Consider the following 13,789-nt stretch of genomic DNA (forward strand, 5'->3'; position numbering starts at 1 on the left):
TCTGACGATCTGGTATTAGCAGAGACCCCACAAGTTCAGGGAAAAGTCCTTCCCGGGACTGCCCTCACTTCAGACACCAGTCACGAGTCAGGCATTCCCAAACCACCCACGCACCTCCAGCCAACTACAAATTTAGGGCTTCTCCAAGCCCTGGGCTTCAATATTTGCTGGGAAGACTCACAGAACTTGCAAAGTGCTATATGTATGACAATCCTTTGTGGCACCCCCTCAGAACAACATGACCCAAAAGCTGTAGTTATGGAGAAAGTACACAGCACTATCTAACGATTAATAAATGATTAATATAGCTTTAAGAAAATGCTCATTGTAATGTTTCTCTGGGAAAGTGGTTGATTTATGATACAGGAGCCAGGCAGCCAAAAACACCTGGCTCACCCTGGACGGAACGCTGCCTGTTCCTTTTGTGTCAACTTCACCACTTCCTCAGAGACCACCTGTTTATATAAAACTTATCGATTATGTCTGATCAACCATAACGTACCTGCCTGAGCAAGTTCTGTTTTTCTTATGAGATCACTCTCTGATCACTAAAAACAATGTTGGCATTGACTGACTATCATATTCTCAATAAATATGGGACTGCAGAGTTGTTTGGGGCGACTGTTGTTATAAGCTGTCGTCCCCTGCTCCCTTTCTCATTTACAGCTGACTTGTTTGGGCCTAATTCTTCTCCCGTGCGCTGTTATGAAAAGAGGCAATCCTTGATAAAGTTAATTTGTATACTGGGACCCACAAAAATGGCGGCCACCCCAGTGGTCCCACCCACGTCACAAATCTAAACTTAAGTCACCCTGCTTTTATGTGAAACACCCAGTAAGGAACCAAACATATACCAATCACAGTCCTCCAACTCAGCTTCAACAGGCCAACCTTACCCTGGAAAATAGCATGGGCTGGTCTTCTAAGGAAATCCCCGACCGCCTACCCAGTCATGCCCTGTTTCTGCACTGCCTCTTCTGAAACTCAACCTTGTCCAAATCCCTCAGGAAGAGCACTCCACTCCTGCATGTGAGGTTCTGTCCTTCCCCATATCAAAGGTTGTCTTCCCTGGAATAAAAGACAGCAAACTCATTCCTAAATTGTTTTAGTTTTGTCATTTCACATTTTATTGTAAAGGATGGCAGCAAAGAGCCAGGTGAAGGCATCCATCGAGCCAGGTTTGGGAGGACTGCCTGTACAGTAGCTTTTGTCCCCCACCAAGAAGCTCCCAGGGGCTTCTCCAAGTGTTTAATCAGGGCTTCACTATGTAGGCATGGTTGATTAAACCATTGGCCATATGACTGAACTCCATTCAGCCAGCCTCCTTCCTCTCCCCAGAGGTTGGGCTGCTGTTCCTATCCAATCATATAGTTAGTTGGGTTTCAAAGGTGTCCAGTCCCCCATTGGGAAGTTCTGTGGGGAACCCCTGCCCAGAGAGGCCTCCTTAGTGTAATGAAGACACTCCTACCACTCAGGAAATCTTAAAGATTTCTGAAGCTCCTAGCCAGGAACCTGAGACAGAGACCAGGTGAGTGTGTGTGTGTGTGTGTGTGTGTGTGTGTGTGTGTGTATGTGTGAATGTTTATTTTTGGGAGAGAGAGCGCATGCTCACACACAAAAGCAGGAGGGTCAGAGAGACAGGGAGACACAGAACCCAAAGGAGTCCTCCAGACTCCAGGAGTCTTAACCGATTGAGCCATCCAGGTGCCCCCATAGTGTGTACTTTATACCACAGCTTCCAATCACAAAAGCTTGAACAATCTAAGCAACAAAATAAATTGCATAGCACTGAATTAAAACACTAAGTATAAAATAAGTATAAATGAGTCCATGCTGATATGAGAAACTAATTGAATAAACAAATAAATGAGGGAGAAGTGACATAAGAAGAATGGCAAATAATATATGGGATTACGTAGTCCTCTAGGATGTGAAGCTTAGTTCAACAGCCCACCCCGGCCCTCATGCACCAATCCCCAACCTCCCCCCCCCACACACACACTTGACTGTGGGCTGTGTTTAGAGTTTCCCAGGAATAGAGTACAGAAAGGCATGCATAGTAATTTTACAGCAGAGGAGTCTGGTGAACACAACCTTCACTAACTGATCAAGATTAACATCATCCAAGGTAAGTTGTGTTAATTGCATGAAACCCCTCAGACTGTATCCTGTAATGAGATGTGATTTTCTTCTCAAAAACCCATAAACCCAGTCTATCCATGAGAAAAACTTCAGGGATTCCTGGGTGGCTAAATTGGTTGAGCGACTGACTCTTGATTTGAGCTCAGGTCATGATCTCACAGTTCATGGGATTAAGCCCCAGGTCAGGCTGTTAGCACAGAGCCTGCCTGGGAGTCTCTCTTTCCCTGTTTCTGCTCTCCTATCCTCCCTGTCAAATAAGTAAACTTAAAAAAAGAAAAAAAAACCATCTGAGAAATTCAACCTTAGAGGCATTCTAAAATGTGAGGGACCAGTACTCCCATCAGGAAAAACAAGGAAAGTGTGAGAACATATCGCTGAGCAGAAGAAACTACATGTAATGTGAAATACTGGATTGGATGCTGATCGGGAAAAATGACTGTGTTAAAACAGTCGAAATGTAAATAAAGTCTGGAGTTTAGTTAACTGTGAAATAGCAATCTTGGTTCCTTAGTTTTGACAACTGAACCATAGCAAAGTTCAGATGGAAGCACTGGGAGTTCTGCCTGAGAGACATTTTGGAACTCTCAGTGTTACCTTTACAGACTTCCTGCAAATCTAAAGTATTCCAAACTAAAATGGTTACTTTAGAAAACTTGCAAATGGCTATGATTTATTGACAGAAAGTTAGATTAAAATATTTCTTAAAATTTTTTATAGTGTTTATTTTTGAGAGAGAGAGAGAGAGTGCGAGCAAGCGAACAGGTGAGGAACAGAGAGAGCAGGAGACAGAATCTGAAGCAAGCTCCAGGCTCTGAGCTGTCAGCACAGAGCCCAACGTGGACCTCATACTCATAAAACGCCAGTTCATGACCTGAGCTAAAGTTGGATGCCCAAACGACTGAGCCATCCAGGAATCCCTAAAATATATCTTTTTAAAATTTTATATTTTTAAGTAATCTCTACACCCAATATCAGACTCAGTGTCACAATCCAGAGATTAAGAGATGCATGCTCTATCGATTGGGCCATCCAGGCACCGCTAAAATACTTCTATAGTTAATTTTTTTTCCCATTTCTAAGATGTATGTTTTGCCTTGGTGGTGATTTCAAAAGTGATACTACTCCCTCTTAAACAAACTATCTTCTTAGACTCCAGCTTCAAATTGCTGCTCATCTCCGGCACCAAGCTTGATGAAATGGTCCTCCATAACCTCATATCCTCAAGTTGGAAAAGCAACAGTCCATCTTGAAATCTCTTTCTTGCCAACACAGCCAACAGCTATCAAGATTTAACACAGAACAATGTACCTTCTAAACATCTCCAAAGTCCATCAGTCTTTCCCCACATACCCAATCTTCTTACTGGCTGCCTCCCACCTGCACCCTTTGTAAAATTCAGCCGACACCTCTTCCTATGTCCCTCTTTGTCCCCTGCAATTTACTCTTCACATGTCGACCAGAAAATATTTTCATGCACTCATCTTGCTCCATAAGCATTATCATATTTCAAAAGTCCCCAATTTCTCTTAGATATGAGGCATAACATTCACAACATAGCCTCCAAAGCCAACAATAAGTAAAACCTGGTTTTCCCTCCACCTTCAGCCCAGGCCATTTGCATCACAAATCAGGATTGGATTTATAATTCCAATCTCAGGTACATCTTGGGAAACTGTAATATCTCAATTTGAAAGTTACACATTCAAAGATATTTTCGGTGCTGCTGAATTCAATTAGCTAGTATCATGTTGAGTATTTTTGCATCTGTATTCACTAAGGATATTGGCCTGTAGTTCTCTTTTTTGTTGGGTTTCTGTCTGGTTTAGGGATCAAGGTGACATTTGCTTTGTAGAATGAGTCTAGAAGCCTTCCTTCCATTTCTATTTTTTGGAATAACTTGAGAAGGATGGGTGTTAACTCTGCTTTAAATATCTGGTAGACTTCCCCTGGGAATCCATCTGGCCCTGGGCTTTTATTTGTTGGGAGAGTTTTGATAACTGATTCGATTTCTTCACTGGTTATTGGTCTGTTCAGATTTTCTATCTCTTCTCATTTGAATTTTGGTAGTGCATGTGCATTTAGGAATTTGTCCATTTCTTCTAGATTGTCCAGTTTGTTGGCATATAATTTTTCATAGTAATCTCTGATGATTGCTTGTATTTCTGAGAGATTGGTTGTAATAGATCCATTTTCATTTATGATTTTGTCTATTTGGGTGATCTCTCTTTTCTTTCTGAGGAGTCTTGCTAGAGGTTTATCAATTTTGTTTATTTTTTTCTAAATAAACTCTTGGTTTCATTGATTTTTTCAACTGCTTTTTTTGATTTTATATTATTTATTTCTGTCCTGACCCTTATTATTTTTCTGCTGCTGCTGGGTTTGAGGTGCTTTTGCTGCTCCCTTTCTAGTTTCTTTAGGTGCTCTGTTAGGTTTTGAGTTTTCACTTTTCTAGTTTGTTGAAATAGGCCTGGATTGCAATAAAATTTCATCTTAGGACTGCCTTTGCTGCATCCCAGAGATTTTGGATTGTTGTATTTTTGTTTTCATTTGTTTCCATATATTTTTAAATTTCCTCTCTAATTGCCTGATTCCCCCAATCATTCTTCAGTAGGGTGGTTTTTAACCTCCACATTTTTGGAGGTTTTCCAGATTTTTTCCTGTGATTGATTTCAAGTTTCATAGCATTGTGATCTGAAAGTGTGCATGGTATGATCTCAATTTGTTTATATTTATGGAGGGCTGTTTTATGACCCAGTATGTGATCAATCTTGGGGAATGTGCCATGTACACTCGAGAAGAAAGTGAATTCCCTAGCCTCAGGATGCAGAGTTCTAAATATATCTATTAATTCCATCTCTTCCAGTGTGTCGTTCAGGTCCATTGTTTCTTTAGTGATTTTCTGTCTGGTTGACCTATCCTTGTTGTAAGTGGAGTATTAAAGTCCCCTGTAATTAGCACATTCTTATTGATGAGATTGTTTCTGTTTGCAATTGGTTGTATTTTAAAAAAGAACTCATTTCAAGAAAAAGAAAAAAGATATTTTCACTATGTTCAGTATTTCAGGACTGTTTTAGGGAATCTTAACTTCTCCACTGTGACCATTGATAAAAACACAACTATGTAAGGACACACATATTACAGAAGATTTCAGGTTCCGTGCTCTTTACTCATTCACATCAGGCTGGTGTCCAGGTGTCTCGTTCACCCCCTCTTTCTGCAATGAAACTGGCACATATTTGTTCTTAACATTCTTTGAGGTCTCACTGCATCCACTGCTGAGCAGGTGGAAGACTACTCATACTTCCCTGCTGAGATGAGGGAATTATGTGTTTCTTCCACAGCGGACACAGTACAGCCTGAATACAGTGGGGTCATGGTTCATGGGAACAAATGGGCGAATAGTTGGAAAACAGTCAGTGGTTAGTACAGCGACACTCACCAGCCCCCAACTAGAATTGTCCAAGAGAGGCAAGTACACATAAATGATGGACCACACGGCATAAAAGGATACAATGGTGGTCATCAAAACAAGGATGCTTTGCTGGTTCTGGTCTCACGGGGGGCTCTGTGGGAGAGACTGTTCCTGTGGATGCTTTGGAACCTCTGCTTGTGCCTCTGAAGGAGAAAAACCATGGAGTTGCTGGCCAACGTCATGTGTCCCAAACACAAAATGTCATGGAAAAATATCATTGCTGCATCTCATGAGCCTGTGACCTTGTCTCTACACTGTGAAGCACAACAATATCCCAAATCGCTTTTTGTTGGGTTACAGTTTTGTTGTTCCACTTATCAGCCGTATAAATAGGAAAAAAAAATTTACCAGCATGCAGAACACCCCCACAGGATACGGGAGGGACCAATGTATTTTGGAGCTTTGACTTTAAGCTCTGCCCACCTGGAGTTCCCCGGGCTGATCATGACGGCCTGGAAGACACTCAAGGGGCAGGTGGATCACATGGACATGCCACTGGCCACTCAGTGAACATATAAAAGAACATAGCATCTATAATAATTGGTGAAATGTTTTAGTCCTAGAGCTGCCATGGTCTCTGGGATTCCTCTAGAGAGAATGACCAAGGACTTGGCTACAGTCAAGTGCCTGAGAATCAGATTCGTGGATCTTGGCTTGCCTCCCGTGAAGCAAAGGGACATCTAATGATAGAAGAGTGAGAAACTGCCCAGGTTTTCAATGACTACCTGGGATAGGAAGATCAATGCTATATTCAAATCCGCCGATGCCATTTTGTCATTGTCCAGAACTCAATATTCATATTCACAGGCAGAGGTTTCTGTATGAAAATATGAGTTTCAGGATATGCTTTCTTTTTTTTTCTTAAAAATTTCTTTAATGTTTTTTTTGAGAGACAGAGGGCAAGCAGAGGTGAGGCAGAGAGAGAGAGGAAGACAAAGAATCAAAAGCAGGCTCCAGACTCTGAGCTCTCAGCACAGAGACGACGTGGGGCTCAAACCCATAAACCATGAGATCATGACCTGAACTGATATTGGACACCTAACCGACTGAGCCACCTAGGCATCCCTCGGGCTATACTTTCATGAAAAATAAAATCTCCACTTACTTCACCCTTTTCCTGAGAATTAGCCTCTAAACTATATTGTCTTTTGTTAAGCGACTTCCCAAATTACATATGTGTCTTTATAGCACTTACAATGTGTGGGTCACGTTATTAAGGGTTTCCCTGCTGTAATTTCTATAATATTCACAACTCTATGAGTTTGAAACTACCATTACTCTCATTCTATAGACGAGGAGAATTTAACCACGAGAATTTAATTGACTCATGTAAATAGCAGTAGAATCAGGATCTGAACCTGGGTAGCCTAGTTGCCATGACATGAATACTTCCTACTGTACTATATGGTGCCAGGAACCTCGTCATGGGTATACACACACACACACACGTTCTCCTATTTTAAATTTATTTAATAAACTTAGTTTGATTGTTTCTCACTTTTGTTTAAGTTTTTATGACCAATATAACTAAGGAACTAAGATTCAAAAGTCTTAATAAATTATAGATGCACCAAATAATTTTATTTAGGCCAATCTGATTTATTTAATGTAGACAAATGTTAGGATGGCAGCAGAAAACTCATTGCATTTTTTGCCTGGACCAAAAATACAGTGGTATCCAAAACCGAAGTTATTGTGCAAAATTATACTGTGTGCTAACATCTGGGACATGAAACATCATATAGTGATAAAGCATATTAGGGCAGAAAATATTAATGCTATTTAAAGTTTAATCATTGCATGTTTATTATTTTAGAATAAACAAACTGAAACTTGAACTGATATTTGACTTGGAAAAGCTTTTTAAAATACAATACAAATGTGCAAAATGGAATTTGAAGAGTTGGAATCTTGGGCATTTAATAAATTGAGAATCAAGAGAAGTGATTAGTGAGCTGGGAATACTATGAAATGATTTGAAACCAGTAGAACTATAGCTTAAAATTGTTTTTTTTCCTTCATGAGATTATATTTTAAATTTAATTCATTATATTAAAATTAAATTAACATATAAAATACAGTCCTTAATGTTTTGCTCTTTAAAACCCTCTATAGTGATGTTAACTTTTTCTTAAAGGACCTGTCCTCATTGTAGGAAAGAAGATTGTTATACAGATCAAGAGACCACAGAGATTTTCAGTAGAGACACATTCACTGTCTCTGTTAAGCACATCACACTCAAGTTACAGAAGAATAAATTTCAGCAATTCCCATTTAGACACGCTGTTTCTGCTGTATTTCAATTGGTTCCATCATACTCATTATCACATACACAAATGCTTTAGACAAATCACAATATTGATCATGAAAATGTCTCTGTGACTCTTGTACACTGTATTGAATAGCAGATTAATTCTGAAAGTATAGTCTTTTTTTTTTTTTTTTTTTTTTTTTTTTTTTTTTTTTTTGTAGGCTGTCTCTTTCCCGCATGGGGCTTGAATTTAGGACCATGAGATCAAGACCTGAGCTGAGATCAATGATTGGATGCTTAAACGACTGAGCCACCAGGTGCCCCTGGAATTATAATCTTGACATATCTTAAAATTCAGACTCTGACAGCACTTAGACCAAACACCAAGAACCCCTTCACTGAGGATTTTCTTGAATTACATTAGCAGCAGTCATGCGTTGATTTAGCAGTCTCTCTCACAAGCTCAGCCTGTGCGGTCAGATTCTTTTCCCAGACATGCTCACCTACCCAGATTCCTGCTGCATCTCCTAACCTTAGACACTGTGCTCTCTGACTAAACTAGAAGATACTCAGAGACTCCTCTCTGCTGGCAGGACTGGGAGCTGGGTGTAAAGTAGCAGGCAGAGCATGTGTGGGAGGGAGGAAGCCAAACCCTGAGATAGAAGTTAGTGACTCTGTGATCTCACCTCCCCACCTCCCCACAGAATTACAATCATCATGTCAGCTGTAGTGAGACTGATAGTTCTGCACTTGAGGAACTGAGAACAGTTCTGAAAAAGTTTTTAATCTTTATTTTTAATGTTTATTTATGTTTGAGAGAGACAGAGACAGAGAGACAGAGCGTGAGACAGAGGGAGACACAGAATCTGAAACAGGCTCCAGGCTCTGAGCTGAACCTGATGTGGGGCTCGATCCCACAAACCTTGAGATTATGACCTGAGCCAAAGATAGACGCTTAACAGACTGAGCCACCCAGGCATCCCTGAAAAACTTTTAAATACCGGGATCTATCAGAAGTTTCTAGTAGTATATCCAAAGGGACCATTGGAGTGTTTGAGAGCGACTCTTCCTTTTCCATTATTTCCTGAAGCAGACAGGTGTAACCTGGAAGGAGGAAATGCTGACATCTGAGCCATGAAAGACCAGCAGAGAAGCACACGGGCCTCACTGGATTCTGTGCTTCCTGGAGAATTTCTCCGTCTAATTCTTTGTTACTCCTCAGACCCAACTCCCACCACCACTGAATTTCTGGGAAGAGACTAAGACTCCTACAAATGACCCAAGAAGGATTTTCTATTCTTAAAATTTTCAGTAAGTGCAATACATTTTAAATTTTCAATAAATGCAAATAAAGCACATGATGCCAAGAAATGAGATTAAAAAACATTTTCTTTGCTTCCCCAACTCAAACAAATAAACTAGAAAGCCTATATAAAATAGACGTTTTCTAGGAAAATACATTTTATCAGAATTGACTTCAGTAAGGTAAGGAGTCCAAACAGACCAATATCATAGAGAAGAGGAAGACATTTATCAGAGTCCTTCATAAATAAAAGCACCTGGATCAGATTAGCAGCCAGATCCTTCCATTCTTTGAAATAGCAGGTAAGCTAATGCTACTTACTCAATTTAAGAGCATCAGAGAGGAAGTAAAATTTCCAATTTGTCTTTATACATCAAATAAAATTTTGGTACTGAGACATTCTAACGTCCATACCAAAAAGAACACCACAGAAGGGTCTCACATCTGCCTAAAGGCGGTACTATGTAGAACAAAAACAGCCAAACCCCTGGAAAATTATATAAAACTATGATGAGCAAAGAAATTTGTGTCTAAAATTCAAGAATGATTTACTATTAGGAAATCAATATACTTCATATTTATGAAAAGAAGTCAAGAAATCTTATTCATAGTTACAAAAACATTATTTAGAAGAATTCAACATGTATGAATGTTAAATTAAAATACTCAAAATTAGGAATTTCTTTAAGATATTTCCCAACTTTACAAAACAGTCTTCATCTTGCTCATAGGGAAGCGCTAGAGATATTCCACTAGGGTCAGAAAACCATGCTATAAAAAGGACTTGATCACCTGTTCTATTCATTTATCACTACATTGCAGGTTGCCCAGGGCATTTAACATGGTATAGGAATGAGAGAAAAAGATGTAGAACTATGTTTGCAGATGGTACAAGTATACCTCTGGAAACACAAAGAAACTCACATAAAAATCCACTTTGAAAAATAATTCAGTAAGCTCATAGGTTATAGTACTGATAAACAAAAACAATAGACTTTTTGCACGAAGACCTTCTTTTTTAAGATTTTATTAATTTTTTTAATGTTTCTTACTTTATTTTTGAGAGACAGAAAGAGACAGCACGAGCAGGGAAGGGTCAGAAAGAGAGGGAGTCACAGAATCTGAAGACAGGTTCTGAGCCCGACAAGGCTCAAACCCACGAACCGCGAGATCATGACCTGATCTGAAGTTGGACGCTTAACCGACTGAGCCACCCAGGCACCCCTTAAGATTTTATTTTTAAGTAATCTCTGTAAGCAACATGGGGCTCATTCTCACGATCCCAAGTTCAAGAGTTGCACGCTCTAACAAGTGAGCTCCAGAGGCATCCTGTACATAGAATATTTTTGTACAATAGCTGATGTACAGCAAACAATCATTTACGACTTATAGTAGCAGGGCCTGCAGTTACAGAAGTATAACATAAAATAGGGGCACCTGGGTGACTCAGTGAGATCAGCGTCTGAGTTGGGCTCAGGTCATGATTTCATGGTTCCAGGGTTTGAGCCACGAGTCAAGTTCTGTGCTGACAGCTCAGAGTCTGGAGCCTGCTTCAGATTCTGTCTCCCTCTCTCCATCTGCCCCTCTCTGACTTGTGCTCTTTCTCTCAAAAATAATAAACACTTAAAAAAATAGTGTAACCTAAAATGAAATATGAGCCTGTGGGTGACTCAGTCGGTTGAGTGCCCAACTCCTGATTTCAACCCCGGTAGTGATATGTCCACCTCCATGCTGAGCATGGAGCCTGCTTGGAATTCTGTCTCTCTCTCTTTCTCTCTCTCTCTCTCTGTCTCCCCCTCTATCCCTCTTCCCAACCCTCTCTCTTTCTCTTGCACTCTAAATAAATAAATAAATAGCTTTAGAAAAAAAGAAATTAACTAGGTATGAATCAAATAAAATGTGAAACGATGGAGTACTACATGGCAATGAGAGGGAATGACATATGGCCATTTGTAGGAAAGTGGATGGACCTTGAGGGTGTCATGCTGAGCGAAGTAAGCCAGGCAGAGAAAGACAGAAACCATATGTTTGCACTCATAGGTCTAGAAGGAAAACAGGAGAAACCTAATGGAGGACCTGGGGGAGGGGAAGAGGGAGAGAGAGTTGGGGAGAGAGAGGGATGCCAAACTTGAGAGACTATTGAATACTGAAAATGAACTGAGGGTTGAAGGGGAAGGGGGAGGGGGGAAAAGAGGTGGTGGTGATGGTGGAGGGCACTTGTGGGGAAGAGCACTGGGTGTTATATGGAAAACAATTTGACAATAAGATATTATGGAAAAAAAACAAATAAAATGTGAAAAGCCTATACAGGGAAAAAATAAAACATTCCTGAAATACATTAAAGTAGAAATGAATGAAAGTAAATTTACATCATGCTCTTGGGTAGAAAAACTCAATGTTATAAAAAATCAATTCTTCTTAAGCTAATTTATAAATTTAGTTGGATCCTGATATAGATACAGTCAGTTAGTTTTTTGAACTAACAACGTGACTGCAAAAATCTTATAGAATAATGAACCAATAAGAATACCCACAAAAATTCTAAAAGAAAACCCCAAAATGAGCATGATTATCCTTATGAGATATTTATTTATGAACAGAATATTAGATCACATAAGTAAGCCAAAATGCATAAGAAAAGTTAATAACCAGTAAAACTTGCAGTAGGTATAACATTGATGGTTGGTACTTGAGAAATACGGATTCCTATAAAAAGACAATAAATGGTCTTATTCTTCACATCCTAAAGCAAGATAAAGGTCAAACAAAAGAGAAGTCTATATAGTAAAAAATAATTAAAACATGGTTCAATTCCTTGCTAAGACTTGCTTCCTAAGCACCTGACTGTAGCCAACCTCTGGCTCATTGTCTTTAAAGAAGTCGCTCAGCTACAGCTTTGGGGTTGAAAAATGTCCTCACTGAGTTTTGATGCAAACTTGTTTTGTATGTTCAGAGTGGCCATTGGTGTATCTATTGGCTCCACCTGCTTCTTGAGTGTCTTGAGGACATCACAATTGGCCCCAGGAACCCCAAGATGATAGAACATAAAATAAAAGCTCTGCATGCCTCTCTAACAAACAGCTGCTTGATCCTAAACGTGCGGGTAAGGACCACTTTCTCTCTTGCTGTGACTGAAAATGAACCGTGGAAACATCACATAGAAATATGACTGGGGGTTCTGAATAACAAGATCACACAATCACTACTTGCCCTACTTTTAACCTCCTCTACTCTCAGACATTTGGGTTTCATGATCTGGGCCAGCATCTCCATAGTTTTCAAGCTCTCAAGATATAAGCTGTGGGTCCAGCACATTCACAGGAACAACACCTCCAGAATTTCTCCAGAGGGGGTGGTTATCCGAGGCATCCTTGTCTTGATAAGCACCTTTGTATCATTTTATGTTCTCTCTTCCACCTTTTCATTTCATTTGACTCTTTCTGAAAATCCCAGTTGGAGGGTGCTGAATGCCTGTGCCCTAATCATTCCATGGATTTTTAACAATCAGCCCTTTTGTTCTCTGAAGCCCTGACCTTATTGTGTCTAGGGTCATCTCTGCATGCTGCAGAAGGACTACACAACTCTCTAGAGTAACAAGATACCTGTAAATTATTGTAAACTCTTAAAAAATGTGGAGTCACATGTTCATTCACCCCCTGCAGAGATGTAAGCACTGGAGGGACAGTCCCATAACAGAGATGGTGTGAAAAGCTCATCCAGCCCGCACCACCCTCAGAATTCCACAGAAAACAGAAGAGGTGCTATTAACTTGCATATTTCCTATTAAAAATTATTAAGAGTGTATATGATGCTACTGAAAATGTGAAAAACTAGTTTTACAATTTGCTTGTATTATTCATATAAAGAACAGACATCCTTATCATATGTCTCCGGAAATACTTCAAAACCAGTTTTACATCAGTACTAGGAAAAGTTAGTATCTCTGAAAGGACACATTTTAAACGTTTTGTTGTCTTCATTTCAAACTAAGCATTCAGAAACAGAAAATGAAAAGATCGGTTAAAATATCGAATTTTCTGGGCACCTCGCCGGCTCAGTTGGTTAATTAAGCCTCAGACTCTTGGTTTTGGCTCAGGTCATGCTCTCGGGGTTTGTGAGATCCAGTCCCGAGTGAGGGTTGGAAGGTGGGCAGAGGGCTATTCTCAGAGCCTGCTTGGGCTTCTACATCTGGCTGTCCTCTGCTGGCACTTCCTCCTGTACTCTCTCAAAATAAACACATTTTTTTAAAAAGCAAATTTTCAAGTAAAAACTAGACTTCCAAAATAAGTGAAAACAAAAATTATAAAAATAAAGTTGCAATGATATTTAGCAATTAAGGGCTTAAGCAAAACGTTGGTGCCATTTGGTAGGTCTCAAAGGTGTTTGGATTTATAATTCATTTTGAGAGGTATGGATTCGAATATCAAGTTTAAGGAGAGGAAAATTGATGAACGAGCCATAGAGGCAGAAATGTTTGTTTCTGTAAAACAATGTGGCAGCCCCCCACAGCCCAGGGCCCGGCAGGGAACTCCCAGGAGGACAGAACAGCCAATGGGGAGCAGAACTGACAATTCAATGACAAGCACAGTTAGTACCTAACTGCACGTTCCCCACAGAAGAG

General features: G+C 39.9%; 1 pseudogene; it reads right to left on the reverse strand.

Moving 5' to 3' along the window:
• Nucleotides 1–5,464: 5,464 nt before the first annotated feature.
• Nucleotides 5,465–6,384, reverse strand: LOC115279871 (annotated as a pseudogene).
• Between the last annotated feature and the right edge of the window lie 7,405 nt (nt 6,385–13,789).

This window comes from Suricata suricatta, chromosome 16 (genome assembly GCF_006229205.1).
Source record: "Suricata suricatta isolate VVHF042 chromosome 16, meerkat_22Aug2017_6uvM2_HiC, whole genome shotgun sequence".
Lineage (NCBI taxonomy): Eukaryota > Metazoa > Chordata > Mammalia > Carnivora > Herpestidae > Suricata > Suricata suricatta.